Raw genomic sequence first — 23,724 nt, 5'->3', positions numbered from 1 at the left:
ACCAATGTCGCATTCCAAAAGCAAGTTCTAAGCAACATAATCATAGTTCATATTTCATGTTGGAATGACTCAAACCCATGTCTGAAAGCCAGATTCTGGCTTTAGAGGGAGGAATTTTTGGAACCCTACTTAATGAGACTATGATGTATCTTTGTGAGAATTAAAGATATCTCCCCTGTGGATGGGTATTTGTAAATGACTATGTGGATAAATTAGGAAAATTTCTGTCTTGGGGAAAGGAGGGATCAGGGAAGCTCAATTCTAGTTAGGATTTTCTGAGATACATGTGACCAGATTAAACAAACATGCCACAGCTTGGCTTTGGGGACTACCAGGAGAGAAGGTTTTACACAGCTCTGAGAAGCATCATTTTAGCCTATGGAGTCTATGGCAAGAATGGCACAGGCCTAAACCCTGGCTTTGTTCTCTTACTGCTTGTGTTGCTTTGAGCAAGTCACTCAGCTGCCCTGAAATCATAGCCTCATTTGTTCGAGGTAGATAACACATACTCAATAGTATGAGAGAGCATATGTGATAGATGCTTACAACAGAGCAGGTATCAATATTTGTCATTTTCAGACCCAAGACAAATATAGAAATAGAAACGTATTTATGCTTATGGAAGGATGACTAGATCAATTAATCTCTGGATATGAAAAACTATGTATAAAGATTTTTCTTTTCCAGCATTGTTTATCACAGCAGCTGTATCCAGCACCTATTGCCTATGGCAGTGGCATTGATGCTGTAAACTTGCAGTGTCTCTGCCTGTCTCACTCACTATCCCTGCTCCCTGAGATCATCTTCTACATCAGCCATGTGTAATAGAAGACTTGTCCTTGGCTCTGATTTCATGGGGATCTAAATTACAAAGGACATCTGTGATTTCTGCTTTCAGCTCCAAAATGTAAAGATCTTGAATTTCATGCTTTTATCTTTATAAGAAAAAGCTAAAAACCAGTGAAAGTGTTTTGATACCTTTTTAAGAGCTAAGCTTGCAGTGCAACTGCCACCCTGAAATCTGGAGAGACAGGCAAATCCAGAGTCTCAGCTAAAGCCTTTCTACTTGAAGTAGAAGCTGCTGGAGCCAAAAACTAGTAGGAGTTCTTAAGTGGTAATTTTAATAAACTGCTGCAAACTGAGTATGGACTAGCATAAGGGACAAACTCCTTGGGGGCTACAGTTTTAAGGGGTCCCCTTTGGGGGGCTTCACCTCCAGGAACTCCACCAGGTTCTCAGGATCCAAGAAAGGTATTCCCTCCTTGGCTCTGGAAATAGTGAAATAAATCCAGAGCCTTCCCCATAACAAAGGTCTTCAGAGCTTTGGGGGGAAGGGTATGCCTCTCCTCCAGGCCCCTCCATCTGTCCTGTCTCACCCAAGGTTTGAGGGTTATACAAGAAGAATAACTTGTGGAGGTCACAGGCTAAAGAAACCCACTAAACAACTTGAAATTTAATTGGAAGATGGTACAGCATTCTCCCTCTTCCTTATCTTAGCCCCACATCAACAGAGCCCCAGTAAAGTAACAATGGATTACAGCTGAAAGACCTTCAAGACAGGCTGTCATGAGCAAGAATAAGTAAGAAAACCCAACGTCAAGGAACAAAAACAAGGACATGAGGGCAATTTGAAGCCTCTGGCACCTGCAGCAACACGAAATACTAAAGGTCAAATGCTAGCCAGATTAACGTAAGTCCTCATACTAGAGATCCATGTAGCTTAGTTCTTATGACCTGAAATACCATAGCTTTAAACAATAACAAAGACACAAGCCAGGCCCAATGGTCAAGTCTGAAAAGAAAAAACAAGCATCAGATCTAGATTCAAATCCTATGACACAAATGTTAGAATTATCAAAGAAATCTTAAAATAGCTGAATATGTCAAGAGCTTTACTAATTGAAAGTTTATCTCCTTGAAAGTCGCATATTGAAGCTAGAATAGCCCTCAGATTGGCTACCTGTGGAGATAGGGCCTAGACTTGTGATGAAATGTGGTCATGAGGGTGCACCCTGAGTCAATGGTATTAGTGTCTCATGAGAAAAGACACTAAAGAGTTTACATTTTCCTTTTCTCCCCAGGAAGGCTCAGAAGAAAGGCCATATGAGGACAAAGCAGCTCTCTACAAGCTAGGAAGAAGAGCCTCCACCAGAAGTTGTCTGGAACTTCTGTCTTGGACTTTCCAGCCTCTAGAACTGAGAGAGTAAATTTCTATTGTTCAAGCCATCCTATCTACGGAATTTTGTTCTGGAAGCTCAAGCAGACTAATATGGACTCTAATAAAAAGAGAAATGTAAGAACAGATGGGTAATGTAAGCAGAGAAATGGAAATTCTAAGAAGCAGAAGGAAATGTTCAGAATCAAAATAACAAATGGAGAATGCCTTTGAGCTCATCAGTTGACTTGATGCAGCCAGGAAAATCAATAAGCTTGAATATAGGTCAATAGAGACTTCACAAACTAAAATGCAAAGAGAAAAAATAGAACATTATATCCAAGAGCAGTAGGACAACTTCCATAAGATGTGGTGTGTGTGTGTGTAACTAGAATATTTAGAACAGAAGGAATACTTAATGGCTTAAAGAGTTCCAAAAAATACCAAAACCAGAAAGCTCAATACCAAATGTAATAAATACACATCTAAAAGCTTAATATAGGCATATCATGTTACAACTGCAAGAAACCAGTGACATAGAAGAAATATTGACAGAAGCCAGGGTGGAAGGAGCCAGAGGAGAGCAGGTTAGGATAATCTAATGATACTGAAACAAAAACTGGGAAGAATGACTTGGAGAAAGAAAAGTTCTCATGAGAAGCCATAAAATCAACAATGTTGCTATGGTTTGCATCCCTCAAAGTTCACCTTTAATCCCTAATGTAGCAGTGTTGAGAGATAGGATCTTCAAGAGGTGATAGGATCACAATAGGGTGCTAGGATGGCTCTGCCATCGTGAATGGATTAATGTTATTATCTTGAGAATGGGTTAGTTATTGCAAGAGTGAGTTTGTCCCTCTCTTGCTCTGTCTTGCAGTCTCTTGCCCTTTTGCCTTAAGTTGATGCAACAAGGCTCTTACCAGGTGGTGGCATGTTGATATTGAATTTTCCAGTCTCCAAAACTGACGTTTTTCTTTCTAAACTACTCAGTCTGTAGTACTTTGTTACAGCAACGCAAAATAGACAAAAACAAGACAAGTACCAAGGAGTGGGGCTGTTGCTTTAACAAATACTCGAAAACATGAAAGTATAACTAAGGTACAGGCCACACATCTCTTGAAAGCCAAAATTGAGGAGACAAGCTTTTGAAAAGGAAAGTTAGCTGTATTCAAGATGCCAGCCACCCAGAGGAGGCGGTGAACTTGTGTTTAAAGAGTACCTCTCCAAGCTGTAAAATCTGGATCTGGGGTTCTTAAAGGAAATTAAGGGAGGACAAACAATGAACAAAGCATTTCTGTGAAATGGTTTCAGTTAATCATTGCTTTCTTGGTCAATGTCTTGTGGCCTTCTGTAGGTGCCATCAGGCTTTTTTCTCAGGCTAATCAGCCCATTCCCCAAGTTCTTGGTCAGTGTATTCTTTTATCTCTGAAGGTCCTATTTTCCTGAGGCTGCTTTTTAATCTACAAACTCAAGCAAAGCAATAATATACAAGCAAACAAGCTAGTCTGTTACAGGACACCTGGATCTGGAAGCAGGGAACCTCAGGCCAATTAACCCAAACCTCCTAAAGCCAAACCAAAAGGAGAAACCCCATCTTCCCAGGGTGGCGGAACAAAGGATCCAAAGGGTAGTCTCTCTCTGTAGCCCTCTCACTTCCACCGTGTCTCAGGTGGAAAGGGAGAGTACCTTGGAGTGGCCTTGGGCCAAGCAGGGACCAGCCCTTCCTCTGCATAGAGTGCCAATTCACCTCAGCCTTGAATTAAATTCACTTTAGCCTTCAGCCACAGACCAAATCCTTCATAAAAGGGGTAATCGATAGGAATCTCAAAAAAACCCAGAAAACTTTGTAACCAGGCACTTGAGCCATTTCCTCAGGCCCTCTCCCACCCTGTGGAGTGCCTTCTCCCTTTAATAAATTCCTGCTTTGTTCCTGTGTCTCACTCCTTTGTTATTTCGTGCGTTTTGTCCAATTCTTTGTTCAAAATGCCAAGGGACCTGGACAACTCATACTCACAGCCTTCCAGTAACAGTTTGAATGTGTTTCCCAAGATTCATGTGTTGGAAACAAACTTCAGTGTGAGAGGTAGGACCTTTAAGAGGGTATTAGTTTATGAGGGCTCTGCCCTCATGAATGAATGAATGTCATAATTGTGAGAGTAGGTTTGTCACTGAGAGTAAGTTTGTTATGAAAATAAGTTTAGTCTTATTCTCATGTTGTCACCCTTCTGACTTTTGCCACAGGATGACATATCCTTAATATTTTCAGCCTCCCAAACTAGAAACTTAATTTTTAATTCATGTGTATATACAATAGTTGTATACATTAATAAGGTACATGTGATTTTGATACAACATACAATGAATAGTGATCAAATAAGGCATCACCTCAAATATTTCTTTGTGTTAGAAACATTCCAATTCCACTATTCCATTTTTAAAAATAGAATAAACTGACTATAGCTGTCCTATTGTGCTGCTAGATGGTTAATCTCACCAATGTACTACAATGTAGCAGTCTTTCGTAACCCCCAGGTATCACCCAAAGTTCTTTGACTCAGGTCCAAGAAAGTTAAGGAACGTGGACACCAAGGGTGAAGCTGGAGTGAAAGTTTTAATAAGTAAAAGAAGAAAGCTCTCTGCTGCAGAGATGGGACGCAAAAGAGTGTCGCTGTTTTACAGTTGAATGCAAAGGCTTTTATGAAAAAGCAGTAAGGGCTGCACATCCTATCTGCATGAGGCATGAATTTCTGGTAGCTTCAGCCCATCCTCCTAATGTGCATACAGGCCCTTTGCTTGAGTTACTCTGCTTTGTTCCCCTTACTGAGCATGTGTCAGGGGATGGAATTTTCCGTTGTGGACATGTCTGTACAAGTCACCTGTATAGCCTTTCTTATCTGTGTGGCTGTGGGCATGTCTCAGGCAAGCACGCCTGTGCAAGTTCCCTTGTCTCTGCCTGCAGGCTGTTCTTTTGTTTGGAAGAATTCAACCAAGCACCCACCCTAACTGCCTGCCTAACTGGTTTCTTCCTTTCTCCTCTCAAGATCCTATTCATTTGAATTGCATTTTGTACTCACTTAATCAGGCTGTCTTCATGCCCACCTCCCCACTACTCCTCCCAATCCCTAGTCACTTTCATTTTACTCTCTACCTCCATAAGACCAACTTTTTATAGCTCTAACATGAGTGATGACAAAAACTATTTGTCTTTAAAAATTTTGGATACTTTGTGTTTATATATACTTGTGGAGTACATGTGAAATTGCATTACATGCATAGGCTGTAATCAAGTCAGAACATTTAGGGTATTCATCACCTCATGTATTTTCTGTTCTGGGGAGATTTCAAGTCCTGCCTGGCTTATTTCACTTTAACAAAACATCCAGTTCCATCCATGTTGCCTTGAATGACAGGATTGAAGTATTTAATGGCTGTGTAGTATTCCACTGTGTATATATCCCATACTTATTCATCCGTTGTTGGATACCTAGGTTGATCCTATATGTTGGCTATTGTGAATAGTGCTGCAATAAACATAAGAGGGCAGCTATCTCTTCACAATAGATTTCCTTTCTTTTGAATATATACCCAGCAACGGGGTTGCTGAAGCATTTGGTAGTACTACTTGTAGCTTTTGAAAGAACCTGCATCTTGTTTCTATAGTGGCTCTACCAATTTATATTCCCACCAACAGTATACAAGTATTCTCCCTTTTTCCACATTCTTACCAGCACCTCTTTTTTTAATAAGACATTTTAAACTACAGTGAGATGCTATGTGACAATTTTGATTTGCATTTCTGACTAGTGTTGTCAAGTATTCTTGATATTCCTTTCGGTCATTTGTATGTCTCTTGAGAAATGTCTATTTAGATCTTTTGCTTTAGTTCCTAATACATCCTGGTGGTTAATCTGTTGAGTTGATTAGTCTGAACATGTTCTATTGGTTGTCTCTTCACTCTATTGTAATCTTTGTGCAGAAGTTTTCACAGAAATACAAAAATTCTAAAATTTACGTGGAACAGCAAGATCCAGATAGCCAAAGCAAGCTGGGCAAAAATAACGAAGTGAGAGAAAACACATTACTGAATAATCTGGTTTGTCTGTGTCCCCACCCAAATCTCATTTTGAATTGTAGCTCCCATAATCTCTGTATGTTGTAGGAGGTAATTGAATCATGGGTGTGGGTTTTTCCCATGCTGTTCTCATGAGAGTGAATATTCTCATGAGATCTGATGGTCTTATAAAGGGCAGTTCCTCTTACCTGCCGCTATGTAAGACATGATTTGGCTGCTCATTCACCTTCTTCCATGATTGTGATGTAGCAGGACGAGCTGCAGAGAAAACCTCAGACATGGAGTTGTAGAAGGAAGGGCTTTATTCAGCTGGGAGCACCAGCAAGCTACTGCCTTAAAATCTGAGCTCCCCAAGTGCACAATTTCTGTCCCTTTTAAGGACTCACAACACTAAAGATTTCATATGAAAGGGTCGTGATTGATTGAGCAATCTAGGGGATATGTGACAGGGGTTTCATGCACTGGTAGTCAGAGAGAAACAAAACAGGGCAGGGAGTTTCACAATGTTCTTCTATACAATGTCTGGAGTCTATGAATAACATCAGTTTCTAAGTTATGAGTTGATTTTTAACTACTGAGTTTAGGCCAGGCCTGGTTTCGGGCCTGACACTGGGCTGCCTGTCTTTGATTTTACTTCCTTGTTTTTTTATTAAAACAGGTACTGAGCATAAAACAACATAAAACAACGTGAGAGGGTCTTTTTCTCTTTCCTCAGTGAGGCTGCCCCAGCAATGTGGGACTGTGAGTAAATTAAACCTTTTCCTTTATAAATTATCCAGTCTCGAATGTGTCTTTATTAGCAGGATAAGAACAGATTAATATAGTAAATTGGTACTAGGTAGGGCCGGGTGGGGAGTGCTGCCGTAAAGATACCTGAAAATGTGGAAGTGACTTTGGAACTGGGTAACAGGAAGAGGTTGGAACAGTCTGGAGGGCGCAGAAGAAGGCAGGAAAATGTGGCAAAGTTTGGAACTTCCTAGAGATTTAGAGGGCTCAGAAGACAGGAGGTTGTGGGAAAGTTTGGAACTTTCCAGAGGCTCATTGAATGGCTTTGACCAAATGCTGCTCTTCTCAGATGGAGATGAGGAACTTGTTGGGAACTGGAATAAAGGTGAATCTTGCTGTGTTTTAGCAAAGAGACTGGTGGCATATTGTTCCTGCCCTAGAGATCTGTGGAGCTTTGAGAGCGATGAGTTAGGGTATCTGGAAGAAATTTCTAAGCAGCAAAGCATTCAAGAGGCAGCAGAGCATAAGTTTGGAAAATTTGCAGCCTGATGATGCTGTAGAAAAGAGAACTCCATTTTCTAGGGAGAAATTCAAGTAGGCTGCAGAAGTCTGCATAAGTAATGAGGAGCCAAATGTTAATTACCAAGACAATGGGGAATATGTCTCTGGGGCATGTCAGAGAACTTCACAGCAGTCCCTCCCATCACAGGCCTGGAGGCCTAGGAGGGAAATATGGTTTCCTGGGCTGGCCCCAGGGCCTGACTTGCTCTATGCAGGCTCGGGACATGGTGCCGTGTGTCCCAGCTGCGTCAGCTCTGGCCATGGCTAAAAGGTGCCAACATACAGCTCAGGCCACTGCTTCACAGGATATAAGCCCCAAGCCTTGGTGGCTTACATGTGATGTTGGGCTTATGGGTGCACAGAAGTCAAGAATTGAGGTTTGAGAACCTCCATGTAGATTTCAGAGGATGTCTGGAAACACATGGATATCCAGGTAGAAGTTTGCTACAGAGGCAGAACCCTCATGGAGAACTTCTGTTAAGGCAGTATAGAAGAGAAATGTGGGGTCAGAGACCCCATAGAGTCCCCCCGAGGCACTGCCTAGTGGAGCTGTGAGAAGAGGGCCACCATCCCCAAGACCCCAGAATGGTAGATTCACCAACAGCTTGTACCATGCACCTTCAAAAGCTTGCAGACATTCAATCCCTGTCCATAAAAGCAGCCAGGAGTGGGGCTGTACCCTGAAAAACCACAGGAGCAGAGCTACCTAAGACCATGGGAGCCCATCTCTTGCGTCAGCATGACCTTGGATGTGAGACAGGGTCAGAGCTTTAAGATTTGACTGCCCCATTGGATTTTGGACTAGTCTGGGGACTGTAGCCCCTTTGTTTTGATCAATCTCTCCCATTTGGAATGGATGCATTTACCCAATGCCTTTACCCACATTGTATCTAGAAAGTAACTAACTTGCTTTTGATTTTATAGGCTCATGGTGGGAGGGACTTGCCTTGTCTCAGATGAGAATTTGGGCTGTGGACTTCCGAGTTAATGCTGAAATGCATTAAGACTTTGGGGAACTGTTGAGAAGGTATGATTGATTTAGAAATGTGAGGACATGAGATTTGGGAGGGACCAGGGAGGAATTACATGGTTTGGCTATTTCCCCACCCAAATCTCATCTTAAGTTGTAGCTCCTGTAATCCCCACATGTCAAGGGAGGGATTAGGTGGGAGGCAATTGAATCATGGAGGTGGGTTTTCCCCATGCTTTTCTCATTGATAGTGAATAAGTCTGATGACATCTGATGGTTTTTATAAAGGGCAGTTCCCCTATACAGGCTCTCTTGCCTGGTATCATGTAAGACATGACTTTGCTCCTCATTCACCTTCTGCCATGATTGTGAGGCCTCCCCAGTCATATGGAACTGTGTGTCCATTAAAACTTTTTCCTTTATAAATTGTCTCATCTTGAGTATATCTTTTTAGCAGCATAAGAACAGACTAATACACCTGACTTTAAATTATACCACAAAGTTATAACAAAACAGCATGAACTGGCATTAACAGACTCATGTACTAATGAATTAGAGAACTCAGAAATTCACTTATTTACAGCCAACTGATTTTGACAAAAGTACAAAGAACACTCATTGGGAAGAGGACAGTCTCTTCAATAAATAGTACTGGGACAAATGGATACATTTGCAGAAGAAAGAAATGAGACCCTTTATCTCACTATATACAAAATTTAACACAAAATGTATCAAAAACCTAAATATAAGACCCAAACTATAAAGCTACTAGAAAACATAGGGAAAACACTTCAGGACACTTGTCTGAAAAACAGAAGACCTATAATGTACAGGCATCAAAAATACACAAGTGGAATTATATAGAACTAAAGTGTTTCTGCACAGCAAAAGAAAGTGACAAGGTAACCTACAGAATGGAATAAAGTATTTGCAAACTATTCATCCAACAGGGAATTAATAAAATATGCAAGGAACTCAACAGCACAAATCTAAAGACAATCTGAACCGGCATCTTCTCAAGAAGATATAAATGGCCAACAAAATATTTCAACATCACTAATCTTGAGGTAAATACAAACCACAATGAACCATCTTCTTACCATAGTTCAGATGGTTATCAAAAACACAAAAATGCTGGTAAGAATGTGAAGAAAAGGGAATTGTACACATTGGTGGGAATATAAACGAGTACAGTCACCACAGGGAACAGTATGGAGGTTCCTCAAAGTTTAAAAATATAACTACCCTGTGATCCAGTAATTCTACTGTGTAGTTACCCAAAGGAATTGAAATCATTACATCAAAGAGACATCTTCACCCCTATATTTATGGCAGCACTATTCCCAATAGCCAAGATAGTCAAACTAGGTGTCCAACAGACGATAAGGAAAATGTGGATAATAAGAACAATGGAATATTACTCAGAAATTAAAATCCTATCATTCATGGCAACATGGATGGAACTAGAGGATATTAAGTGAAATAAGCCATGAGCAGAAAGCAAAACACATGTTCTGACTGATACGTGGAAGCTTAAAGTTGACCTCTTAAGTCAAAAGTAGAAACTCAATGATATTTTGAGGCTGAGAAGAATAGGAAAGGGAAAAAGAGGGAAAGATCTATTAAAGTATACACAATCACAGCTTGAAAGGAGGAATACGTTCTAGTATTCTATACCACTATAGTTAACTATAAGTTTCAAGGATACTATAGATAAAGATACTAAAAGGGTATTGAATGTTCCCAACACAAATGATGTTTCAGATGATTACCCTGATCTGGTCACTGAACATTATATGTACTGAAACATCACTGAACCCCATAAATATGTACAATATTGTCAATTAAAATGTATTTTAAAAAACAATACTAATGGAAAAATCAAAGGAAGACAGCAAGAGGAAGAAAGGAACAAAAGATCTATGAAACAACCGGAAAATGTCAGTACTTACCTATTTAATAACTGCCCTGAACATAAGAGAACTAAATGCTCCATTTAAAAGGCAGAGTGGCTGAATAGATCTTTTAAAAACACTCCATGCTGCCTTTAATAACTCACTTGACCTGTAAGAACACCCATAGCATAAAAGTGAAGAAATGGAAAAAGATACTCCATGTGATTTGGATCTGTGTCCCCACACAAATCTCATGTCGGATTGTAATATTGGAGGTGGGGCCTGGTGGGAGGTGATTGGATCATGGGGGCAGTTTCTCATGGTTTAACACTATCCCTCTTGGTGCCATTGTTGTAATAGTAAAATCTCGTGAGATCTGGTTGTTTAAAAGTGTGTGGCACCACCCCACATGCCCCTTCCTCCTCCTCCTCTAGCCAGGTAAGATGTGCTTGCTTTCTTATCACCATCTGCCATGATTGTAAGTTTCCTGAGGCTTCCCCAGAAGCTGATGCCACTATTATTGTGAGACAATAACACCTCTTTATAAACCACCTAGTCTCAGGTATTCCTTTACAGCAGTGTGAGAACAGACTAATATACCATGCAACTGGAAACCAAAAGACAGCAGGAGTAGCTGTACTTACCAGGCAAGCTAAAAGTCAGAAACTTTAAAATTAGACAAGTCATTCATTAACAAAGGGGTCAATTCATCAAGATATAACAAGTATAAATACGTATGAATCCAACTAGGAGCACATAAACATATAAAGCAGATATTAATAGAATTGAAGGGAGAGATAGAATATAAAATAGTAGGGAACTTTACCCTACTTTTAGCAACAGATTGATCATCCAGAGAGAAATCAGAAAACATCAGACTTCAACTATATTTTAGATGAACTAAGCCTAGCAAGACATACACAGAACGCTTAATCCAAAAATGCATTTTTTTAAAAGCACAAACAGAATTTTCTCAGATTATATGGTAGGTTACAAAGCAAGTTTTAGAAACTTTAAGATGGGAGTATATGCTCAAGGCAACGTGAAGTTCCCAGGTTGCAGAAATTATAAAAGAAAAACCTTAAGATTGAAAATCATGTTAGGTATCTTTTCTGAGTACAATATTAAATTAGAAAATCAGAAAATTTACAAATATATACAAATTATACATGTTGCTGAGCAATCAATGGGTCAATGAAGCAATTAAAATTTAAATGCCTTGAGACAAAGTGGTACATAACATTCCTAAGGTTATCAGATGCAGAAAAAACCATTCAGAGTGTTTATAGCAATAAATGCCTCTATCAAAGATGTCAAAAAACCTAACATTACACAAGGGACTAGAACAAACTAAGCCCAAAGTTAGCAACAACATGAAATAAAGATCATAGCAGAAGTAAACAAATAGACTAGAAAAAATATCAATGAGTTTTTTCAAAAATAAGCCATTAGCTAAGACTCAGATTGAAAAATCAGTTCTTTTGAATTTCTGATAAATTCAGAGAATCATAAGAGCCTACTATGAACAATTATATACCAAGTGGATCACCCAGAAAGTAGATAAACCCCTAGACACATACTGCCTACCCAGATTAAGTCATAAAGAAAAAATCCGAACATACCAATAATGAGTAAGATTGAATCAGTAGTAAGGACTCCCATCAAAGAAAAGCCCAGGACCTGATGGATTTGCTGAATTCCACCAAACATTTAAAGAATGGTTACCAGTCCTTCCCCAACATTTCTAAAAATTCAAGTGAAGGTAATACTTCCAAATGCACTTTATGAAGCCAGCATTACCCTGATGCCAAAGCTGACAAGGACACATTAGACTAACATCCCTGAAGAACATAATCCAAAAATCCTCAAAATACTAGCAAACCAAATTCAAGAGCACATTAAAAGCATTCACAATCGAGTGGGGCTTATCACAGGGATGCAAGAGTGGTTCAGTATGTGTAAACTCATAAATGTGAAACCACATTAACAGAACAGACAAAAACCACAAGACCGTATCGATAGATGCAGAAAAAGCATTTGACAAAACTGCCTTGTAATGAGGCATCTCAAACTAAGTACAGAAGAAATGAACCACAACATGATAAAGGCCATGTGACAAAGCCACAGCTGACATACTCTATGGTGAAAAGCTGAAAGCCTTTCCTCTAAGATCCTGGAGAAAGACAAGGATGGTCATTTGGATACCTCTATTTAACATAGTACTAGAAGCCCTAGCCAGAACAACTAGGTAAAAAGAAAGTAAAACATTTCAATTAGAACAGAAGAAGTTAAATTGTCCCTGTATGCAGATGATCTGATATCATAGGTAGAAAATGCTGAACACATCACTAAAAACATATTAGAACCAATAAATGACTTCAGGAAAGTGGCAGGATACAAAATGAACTCACAAAAATTAGACATGTTTCTAACACTATCCAAAAAATCAGGAAGACCATCCCACTTACAATAGCTAAGAATGTACTCAAAATTAAGCAAGTAAGAACCTGTATGCTGAAAACAAGATATTGAAAGAAGTTAGATACAAACAAAAGAGACCTGAGTTCATATTGGAAGAATTCATACTATTAAAATGTCCATACCACTCAAAGCAATCCAGGGATTCAACATAATCCCCTTCAAAATTCCAATGATGTTATTCACAGAAATGAGACAATCCTAAAACAGGTATGGAACCATAGAAGTGTCTCCCACCACCACCATAGCCAAAGCAATTCTGAGCAAAGAGAACAAAGCTGAAGGCCTCACACTACCTGTCTTGATTATTATAGTTTTGTAGTATGTTAAAGATAGCATGGTGCTGGCCTAAAAACAGACACATAGACCAATAGAACAGAACCAGAGAACTTGGAAAAAAACTTTCAAATTAGATTTATATTCAACTGATTTCTGACAAAGGTATCAAATATAAAATGGGTACAGGACAATCTCTTTAAGAAATGGTGTTTGACAACTGGATATTCACATGCAGAAGGATGAAATAATACCCTTACTATACCATGTACAAAAATTAACATGGAATACAGACTTAAATATAAGACCTGAAACTACAAAACTATGAGAAGAAAACATAAGGAAAAATCTCCATGACATTGGTCTGGGAAATGATTTCTTGGATAGAATTCCAAAAATGCAGGCAACAAAAGCAAGAACAGACAAATTACATCAAATGAACTTACAGCAGAGGAAATGAGACAACCTATGGATTGAGAATATTTGCAAACACACTTCTGATAAGTGGCTAATATTCAAAACTAATGTACCCACTACATTATTATAGAAGAATGAATTCCCTCAAATTCAGATGTTGAAACTTAATGGCCAATGTGATAGCATTAAGAAGGTGCAGCCTTTAAGAGGTGATAAGTGCATAAGGGCTCCTCCTTCATAAATGGGATTAGGGACCTTATAAAAGAGGACTCATGCAGTGTTGGGTTATCTTGCCCTTCTGCCACATGAAGACACAGTGTTGTTCCCTGTGTTAGTCCATTCTTGCACTGCTGCAAAGAAATACCTTAGACTAAGTAACTTATAAAGAAGAGGTTTAACTGTCTCACATTTCCACAGGCTATACAGGAAGCATAATTGTGACATCTGCTTGGCTCCTGGGAGGCCTCAGGAAACTTACAATCGCAGCAGAAGGCTAAGGGGAAGCAGGCTGTATTAGAGTTCTCTAGAGGGAGAGGGACAGGACTAACAGGATAGATGATATATGAATGGGAGTTTATTAAGGAGTATTGACTCACACGATCACAAGGTGAAGTCCCACAATAGGCCATCTGCAAGCTGAAGAGCAAGGAAGCCAGTCTGAGTCCCAAAACCTCAAAAGTAGGAAAGCTGATGGCACAGTCTTCAGTCTGTGGCTGAAGGCACAAGAGTCCCTGACAAACACTGGTGTAGGTCCAAGAGTCCCAAAGCTGAAGAACCTGGAGTCCAGTGTTCTAAGGCAGGAAGCATCCAGCACAGGAGAAAGATGAGAGCCGGAAGACTCAGCCAGTCTAGCCCTTCCATGTTCCTCTGGCTGCTTTTATCCTAGCTGCACTGGCAGCTGATTAAGATGGTGCCCACTCAGGTTGAGGATGGGTCTGCCTCCCCCAGTTCACTGACTCAAATGTTAGTCTCCTATGCCAGCACCCTCACAGATATACCCAGGAACAGTATTTTGCATCCTTCAATCCAATCAAGTTGACTCTCAACATTAACATCACACAGGCACATCTTACATGGCTGGAGCAGGTGAAAGAGAGGGAGGGGGCAGGTGCTACACACTTTTAAACAACCAGATCTCATGATAACTCATGCTACAGTACTAAGGGAGGATGGTGCTAAACTATTCATGAGAACTCAAACCCCATGATCCAATCCGCTCACACCAAGGCCAAAGCTAGAACAATTGAGGAAAAGTACCTCAACATGGGCGATTACAATTCGATCTGAAATTTGGGTGGGGACACAAATCCAAACCATACCATCTCCACCACAGGATGTAGGAATGAGGTGCCATCATGAAGACAGACTGGGGTTCCTCACTAGACAGAGACTGCTGGTGACTTGATCGTGAACTTCATCTAGATCTAGTACTTGCAGCCTGCATAGCTGAGAAAACGTTGTTTATAAATTACCCAGTCTGTAGTGTTTTACAGAGCTGTGTTTCAGCAGTACAAATACCTACTGATATAAGATGTTAATGGCAGAAACTATATGTAGATTTTGTGGGAACCCCCTGTACCATCTTTGTAATAATTCTCTTAAGTAAAAAACTGTTCTAAAAAGGATAGCTGACCTGAGCCCATCCTTCTATTTCTGAAAGGACTGTAAAATCCATAACTTCATATAGCATACCCTGTTGGGAGTCAAATAGGTTTTACTTGGTGTGTCTCATCTCCAGCTTTGGATTTTTTTTCAACATGCAGTTATATCGCTTCTTAAACTTCCCTTAGGCTTTCTGGGCCAATCTGCCTCAAACTGCAAATACCCATGAGTTTATATCCCCCCAGGCTGCCTGTAGCCAATGACTGATGGGTCCAGGAATATGGGTTCCCAGGTCTTTTATCTCAGGTAAGAGTCTGAGATTAACTACATTCCAGAGCTTCTCGATGTAATCAGCAGAAGCCAGCCTCCACAGGACCTTATCTGAAATCTTACTTTTACTTGGATTCTTCCCCTTTCCCATCCTGTTTTTTCCACTTCATTACCACTTTGCACACTTAAATGAGACATTTGCACACAAACCTTCATCACAGGGAACCTGATGGAAGAGAGAAGGTAAACATGGTTCTAGGAAACAAATTCTAGGAAGGGAATTCAGGACCTAGATCACTCATTGAGCAGGTGGCAAAATGGACCCCATTAATAACGGTAAGCAGTGTTGAATGCTCCTATTAAATGGTAACATTGTAACTAAAGCTTTCATCCGTGGAAAACTGGGATGAGATAGACATAGATTTGCACGGACTTTTTGGCACTTAGAAGATGCAGGGGAAATGAAAAGGACCATAGTGGAAAAATGGAGAAACCAAACACAGAAAATGAGACTCAAATCATCCAATGACAAATTTAAGATGTGCAAATTTCAGAAAGCCATCATGACCACATCTTAAACATATTCCTTGTGGCAGGCGTGAACTATTGAAGACCAGGTCACACAATATTATGGATAACAGATCTTGAGAGAGAACTGAATTTGCTATCTGGGAAAGCTTCCTAGGCTAAAGTCAAGGTCCTTATGGGGAAAGAATGGTACCTTGAAACTTATGATGAGAGCTTGTGGGTGGATGTGCATAATACTTCTTTAAAAATCCAGATACCCTCAGGCCTCCAGGCATGAAAAACTAGCCACTCACCCTACTAGAAGAAATCAGCCCTCATCCAGTTACTGGTGTCCAAACAAGTTCAACTGAGGCAGATACCTTGTCAACATAATACTTGCCCTCCGCAATATATGCCCTACTTCTCCTGAACTCTAGACCAATATAGTCTCTGTGCTTATGATAACCCAATGGGGGCAATGGTAAAAGAATAACAGAATTACTTACCAAAGAAAGCTGCAAGATCTGACCAAAACATATTATCCAGAACTAGTATGCCTGGGAGTCAATCTTCAAGGCGCCATCCCAGATCCGGGTAAATTATGAAGCTGAGCAAGAATGAGTAACATAGAGCACCCTCCCAAGGCTTGGGATTTAATGTGTTGACCAAGCATTTTGGAGGACAGTCTAGTTCACTGCTGGGAGGGATTATATAAGCTTTGAGGGGGAGAAAAAGATATCTCGCATGGAATGAGGCAGAGACGCGAGAACTGTCTCAAAATTTTAAGGTAGTGATCAAAAGGCTCAGCCAAGAAGGCACAAAAGAATGGGTCTGCTATATTCAACTGGAAAACCCATTAACTGATTACAGTTCTCTAGTGGAAATAAAGAATACTGTTCTCAATTAAATGAAATGTCCCAGTGAGGAAACAACTGACATTGTTGAGAAACTCAGCATCTCCAGGTGGAGGCTGATGCTGGGAGATGATGTGACAGACCTGGGTCCCCTAGTGTCAGTAGGCTGGTGGTGGGATGACAGAACAGCAGAGGCTGGGAGAGACAGCAATCAACCATCAGTAACAAGGCTTATATAATCACCATATTAGATAGCAAGGCCACAGTGACAAGCTAGGACCCAATTTACCCACAGGGGTCTTTGTTGATGGACAACAGAGCATAACATTCATAAGGGTAAGATATGTGAGTAGCCAACAAAGGAATTGTTTATTAGTGCGTATATATGTAAAATACACATGCATTAAGATAAAAAAGGAGCTTGGGCGGAGGCAAATGGAAAGTTGTGATCTCTCTCAATTCTTCAGAACTAAGCCAGTTCAGTCTGAGGACACCTCAGTGGAAGGAGGGACAAGTTCACCTCGAGGATGGATCTAGCAACGCCATGATACCCATAGTTAGTGATCTAACTAAATCTGAATAAATCACTTGTTACGGTGATTTTCTCAGTCCTTTCCCCCAAAGGATTCTAAGGTCATTTTATGAATAATTGGGCAGTGGGAAGGAGCATTTATTTATAAACATTTTGGATATAGATCTGAGCTGGCACAGTTCTTAGGGGTCTCAAAGTCCTCGCAGAGAAAACAAGGCATTATGAAGGTAAGATGACAAATAGAGTTCTGACCCAGCTCTGATAATAGATCCAAATGCGTCCAACAGTCTTCTTAGTCATTTCCCCAGTTTCCAAATGCGTAATCAAAATGGACGTAGTTACCAGCTGACACAATGTTCACACTAGTTCTGACTAATAGAGAAGTAATTAAACTAGAAAATGCCCCATAGAGTATACAAAACTGACATTCCCTTTAGCCAGCGTGGTCATAATCAAGTTGTCTCGTGGAATGGAAGAAATTAGTATGCATGTAGGGAGTTGGTGGGCCCATTATACCTCTGGTTAATTCCCCAGACTGGCCTATAAAAAGACAGGTGAATCACCACATTTGTAAGGATGGACATTCTCAAAGTAAATGCTCTTGGGCCACGGGGGTCTAAATCAGCTGGAAGTGCCTGGGAGTTTACATCTCCCCAGGGTGACCATTACCAATGACAGACATGTGCTGGAAGTTGAGAACCCATGTCACATTCTCCTGGACTGTTTTACTTCGGCCGTTGAGGATATTCAGCTCTGCAAACGGGATCTGAAAACGACATTGCACTAACTGTATGGCACATTTCAAGTTTTCACACTGGGGCCTCTCTTTTCTCAGAGTGGGAAAGAGAAGACTCACACTCTTGTGAGTACGACAACGTTATCAGTTACATTTCAGAGATGAGGAAACTGGGTGCAGGAAAGCTAAACTAAGTAACTCAAAGCCACTGTGCTGGTGAATGTTGAGGTCAGAGTTGTTTCCTGAAATTATTTTCTTCCTCTTCTCTAGGGGGCGTATTTTCATAGTGATCGGTTAGCTATGGAGGAAATATCTTCACCAATACAAAACTGTGCAGCCCAATAGTCTAATGTGTACTTTCCACTTCATTCATATGGAGACAACTTGAACCTATCCCCTTATCTGTAAAACCACCACTTAGCTCTGCGTAAGTCATGTCAAACTTCTGTGTCTGTCTGTTCTCCTTTAAAATGAGGAAGACCTGAATAGCTTAGCTGTAAAGTATGTTGTTTTTCTATATTTTGTAACCTCTAGGATATCTTTTCATTTTCAAAAGGAACTAACAGGAACGTTTCTAACCTTAAGACCTCTTCCAGGAAAATAAGTTTCATCTATTTCACATCTTCATCTGTCCATTATTTATGTTCATTTGTTTTCTAAATAGCAGGGCAAGATAAAAGTCAAATGAGAGAAAGTGGTTAAGGAGTGTATTTAAACACACATGCATATATACACAAACATACACATAACAGTAACAAGAAATTTGAAATTGCCATATGATTTCAAGTGAAACCTATTTTTGGATTTACCACCACATCCCCCTGTTCATTAATGGGTGGGAAATATGAAGATCCTGACGCAAGTTCGCAGGCATATCATGCATGAGTCTTCAGGTTTAAGAGCTATTTTGAAAATAGTACCATAAAATGCAGCATTTAAAATACCTACAAAGAAAAAGAATAATTATTCCTCTGGTGGTGAAATGGGGGGAAATTTGTAAGGATGTTTAACATCCTCCAGCCCTCATTCCTAAGCTGAAATTTTTCAGCACGTAAAGACTACTTATTTATAATGTACACCCTGTCTGCTTCCAGAAAGAGTCAGAACAGTCTTTTCCTTATCCTGCATTTTGAGCATATACTGGTAACTAGTTTGGGCTTGACATTTAGTTTCAACTGAACTCTGCAGTGAGCCACTCTGAGCAGATGTGGTGTTGCCCTGGCTTCACTCATCTTGGTTGGGCACCATTCCTCTTGCTCACTTGCATCTTCTAAACTACCTTCCAGGCCCAGGACACTGAGTCTTTCCTAAAGTGCCTGCCCATGAATCTGGATGAAAGGAAAGCACTTGTGCTCAAACGCAGGTCTGCCTCATTACCCACTTATTATATTGGACACACTGTTGTGCCTTCTTATCCCTCACTCCATGTTACCCTGAAGATCGAATCTGCTTAGGAATCCCAGAATACTTAGAAATGTCCCTTTATTATCAGTTTTTTATTGCAAATGCTTGTGAATAGTGCTTTCAAATGCGCAAATTTTACATGCAATGATGCTGAGGTTCAGAACCTTTAAATAACGAATTCATCCCTTAGTAAAATAATTAAAAATATATGAACAATGTGATGAGATGTTTTATTTCACTAAGAATCTGGTAGGGTTTTAGAATTAACATTCTGACCAATCATTTTGCAAAAACTGTAGGCTGTCAGGAGGTAGAAGAGGAACTGGAGGAGGAGCAGGACAGGAAAATGAGCTGTAATTTCCTCATTTTCATAGGATTGAAGGACAAAATCTTGCTTGCCTCATTGCATTTTTATAAAGACCAAAGGAAGTAACTCATGAGTCAGATTTATGATTGGTAAAATTTTACAGTTAAATTGATTATTAGCTAACAGCCATTCATGTGCAATTTTCAGATGCTGGTTTTCTTTTCTTTTCTTTTTTTTTTTTTTTTTTGAGACTGAGTCTCGCTCTGTCGCCCAGGCTGGAGTGCAGTAGCCGGATCTCAGCTCACTGCAAGCTCCGCCTGCCGGGTTTACGCCATTCTCCTGCCTCAGCCTCCCGAGTAGCTGGGACTACAGGTGCCTGCCACCTCGCCCGGCTAGTTTTTGTATTTTTTAGTAGAGATGGGGTTTCACCATGTTCGCCAGGATGGTCTCGATCTCCTGACCTCGTGATCCGCCCATCTCGGCCTCCCAAAGTGCTGGGATTACAGGCTTGAGCCACCGCGCCCGGCCAGATGCTGGTTTTCAATTGCACCTCTCATTAGCTAAACAATTTACTTCAGCTTTGAGTTCAGTTTCCTCATAGATCAAAGCGGGGATTATGTGCCTATCTCACAAGTAACTTACAAATACATAACTATAACATTAGTTCCTAAAGTGTAACCATAGGTTATAAATACATAACTATAATATTAAAGCATTGAGTTTCTAAAGTGTAACCATAGGTTATAATGATGGGCATATGATTCTACATGCTATGCACTCTAAGGACATTGGACAAACCTCTTTCAGATTGGGTTATCCATGAAGCAGACTCTTGGGTGGAGTTTCATGTGTGAAATCCTTATTAGAAACCATTCTGAGGGGTGGCACCTCTAGAAAAGAAGGAAGCAAGAACAGGTAGAGAAAGAAATCACAAAATTACTGAGTATGTGAAAGCCTCTTAGTGCATTTAATGACACCTAGGCAACTTAGAGTTCAGGGGCTGAGGTGGAACAAAGGAAGGGGAAAACTATTTTTCATGTAAATTCAGCAAACAGCTGTTTGACAATTCTGATGGGCCTGTCTTCATAGAAGAAATTTAGAAAACAAAGGTCAGTAGGTATGTTGGTCAATTTTTACACTGCTATAAAGATATTACGTGAGACTGGGCAATTTATAAACAAAACAGGTTTAATTGACTTATAGTTCTGCATGGCTGGGGAGGCCTCAGGAAACTTACACTCACAGCGGAAGAAGCAGCAGACACCTTCACAAGGCGGCAGGAGAAACTGCCACTTTTAAATCATCAGATCTCATGAGAACTCCCTATCGCAAAAACAGCATGAGGAGAACAGCCCCCATGATCGAGTTACTTCCCACCAGGTCCCTCCCTCAACACATGGGGATTATGACTCAAGATATGGTTTGACTCTCTGTCCCCAACCAAATCTTAGTAGGATAAAATACGACCTCCACCATGGGAACTAATGTTGGGCCCACAACTAATAATCATTGTTTCCTTCCTCCACTATTCATTCTACACCCTCTTTGTTTTCACCTGGTACCTCTGCTCATCTTGGTGGCTCACCTGGTAGTGACCCAAACTGTCATCCCTGGGGAATTTGAATTGGCTTGCTGCACTTGTCCATTGTATTAGTACATTTTCATGCTGCTGATAAAGACATAACCAAGACTGGATAATTTATACAAGAAAAAGGGTTTAATGGACTTACAGTTTCACATGTCTGGGAAGCCTCAATCATGGTGGATGGCAAGGAAGAGCAAGTCACATCTTACATGGATGGCAGCAAGCAAAAAGAGCTTTTGCAGGGAAACCTCGCCTTATAGAACTATCAAATCTCATGAGACTTATTCACTATCCTGAGAACAGCATGGGAAAGACCTGCCCCCATGATTCAATTACCTCCCACAGAGTCCCTACCACAACATGTAGAAATTCAAGATGAGATTTGAGGGGGACACAGCCAAACCATATCATCCATTTACCATCACAATTCAGCAAAGGGAGCTCCAAGAGGTAGCCAAATAGATTACTCAGGTGCTAACCATATTTCTGCCTGCTACCTTTGCATCGCAGCAACCCTATCTCCTGATGATGATCAAGACTACTCTTACTACAGTGGTCACTTTCCTTGCTTGCCGGTCCCTGGACATAAGCAGCCTGCAGTTCCCAGATGGAAGCTATAGCTTATAGTTAAACAGAACACTTACTATACCTGGTAGTGAAATTACTTTCCACTGGGGATCAGAACATCTAATCCTGCAAAGCCCAGAGTTACAGGGTCAGGAGACAAATTTTCCAAGTGGGTCACTTGGAGTTGTGTGAGGCTCTGCTGGCTTCTGCCTCTTTATTTTAGGACCTATATACTTTTTCCTAATGAGAAGATAGCACCATAATGTCTGTGATTCAATATACCTCCTGCATTCTGGAGGCTGGTGCTTAAAATACTGCCTCTCAGCTAAGGTTTTAGCTGTGCCTGCAGTTTGCTGGTGATCATAAGATATATGTCATATAACATACTGTTGTAACAGTATATAACATAACAGTCTGTTATATGACTTGGTGATCATAAGATAACAGTATGTTATGACTTTTTTTTTCCAAATCAACAGGTCTTTTATTGCATCATTTAAATATCACAAGTAGGTCTTAGGAGTCATCTGGCATCTTTTTTCTGTAGCTGGATAACTCTTAGATCTTATTCATCAGCCTGCTGAATAGATCCTTTTTCAGAGACATAGATACCATCCAAAAATTTCCTGATATCCTTGTTTTTAACTGTTGTGGCTTGCTGAATCAAAGCCACTGAATTTGAAACAAGTTCAATGTCATTTCCTTCAAGGATTAATTCATCTTTCTGGGCTTGAGATACTGAACAAGCAACACCTGGTCTCATCTGAACCCTGCGGATGTATTTTTCACTCAAGAAATTTCGGATTTCAACAAGAGACCCATTCTCCCGGATAACGACTTGATGGGGAAGTGGGCATATACAGACCTCATCTTGTAACGGAAGCCCAGTGTAACACCCTTGATCATGTTCTGTACATGACTACAAATAGTCCGAATGGTAGCCAGTTCCTTTCTGTTACCCCACCATTTGTCAACCCAAAGCCTCTTTTTTTTCTTTCCAAGAAGGCTGAGTTCTACATTGATGTGATTGAAGTCCCTCCGCAGGGTTCCTCTGGGGCCCTTCACGATAACTGTGCGTCCCTTCAGAGTAATGTCGATATTTTCCGGAGTGTCAACAGTCTGATTGCTGAGAATGGTCTTCATTCTTGCAGTAGACACAGCAAAAGCATGTTATGACTTCTATGTCTTATGATCACAAGTCCTCATGTTACATGAAATGGGTACCCTGATCTAACGAGATGTATTATGTAGGACCACAGGCCAGGGGATCAAATATTCAGTAAGGCCTTGGGTAGGAATTGTGGCTAAAACACATAGGAAAAGCAAACCCATACTCAGAATATGTCTTCCATTAGAATAGATAACTGTCTTTTTTATCATGGAAGGAGCCCAATATACTCAATTTACCTCCAAGTTGATCCCCTTGAGTAAATAATCCACTTCAGGGGCTATGTTTTGGTCTCTGTAGGGCAGTCGAGGTTCAGAGTAGTTAATCTTGGTAAATGAGAGACCAGGCTATTTGCTCCTGTCACCATGGTCGTTTGAATCATGTTTCGAAGAGTGTCAACAATTAGGTAACCAATGACAGTGTGGTTATATCAACTGGGCAAGTTGTTTGGTCTAATTGGTTAGCACCTTATCTGTAATGTATAATCTCTGGTTGAGGTAGCAAATGATATCAAGTATTTGAGGCCACTCTTACATAGCTATAAAGGAGTATCTGAGACTAATTTATAAATGAAAGAGGCTTAATTGGTTCTGCAGACTGTACAGAGAACATGGCACCAGCATCTCCTTGGTTTCATTGGAG

At 40.4% G+C, this 23,724-nt stretch overlaps 1 pseudogene across 1 annotated transcript; it reads right to left on the bottom strand.

Annotated features, from left to right (window-relative positions):
• Positions 1–22,372: 22,372 nt before the first annotated feature.
• LOC104674653 lies at positions 22,373–23,057 on the bottom strand (annotated as a pseudogene). The gene has a single exon (XR_749667.2). The product of XR_749667.2 is annotated as a 60S ribosomal protein L9-like (transcript).
• Positions 23,058–23,724: the final 667 nt, after the last annotated feature.

Source organism: Rhinopithecus roxellana, chromosome 9, assembly GCF_007565055.1.
Source record: "Rhinopithecus roxellana isolate Shanxi Qingling chromosome 9, ASM756505v1, whole genome shotgun sequence".
NCBI lineage: Eukaryota > Metazoa > Chordata > Mammalia > Primates > Cercopithecidae > Rhinopithecus > Rhinopithecus roxellana.
The sequence above is the reverse complement of the archived record's forward strand: the minus strand, read 5'-3'. Positions and strand labels throughout refer to the sequence as shown.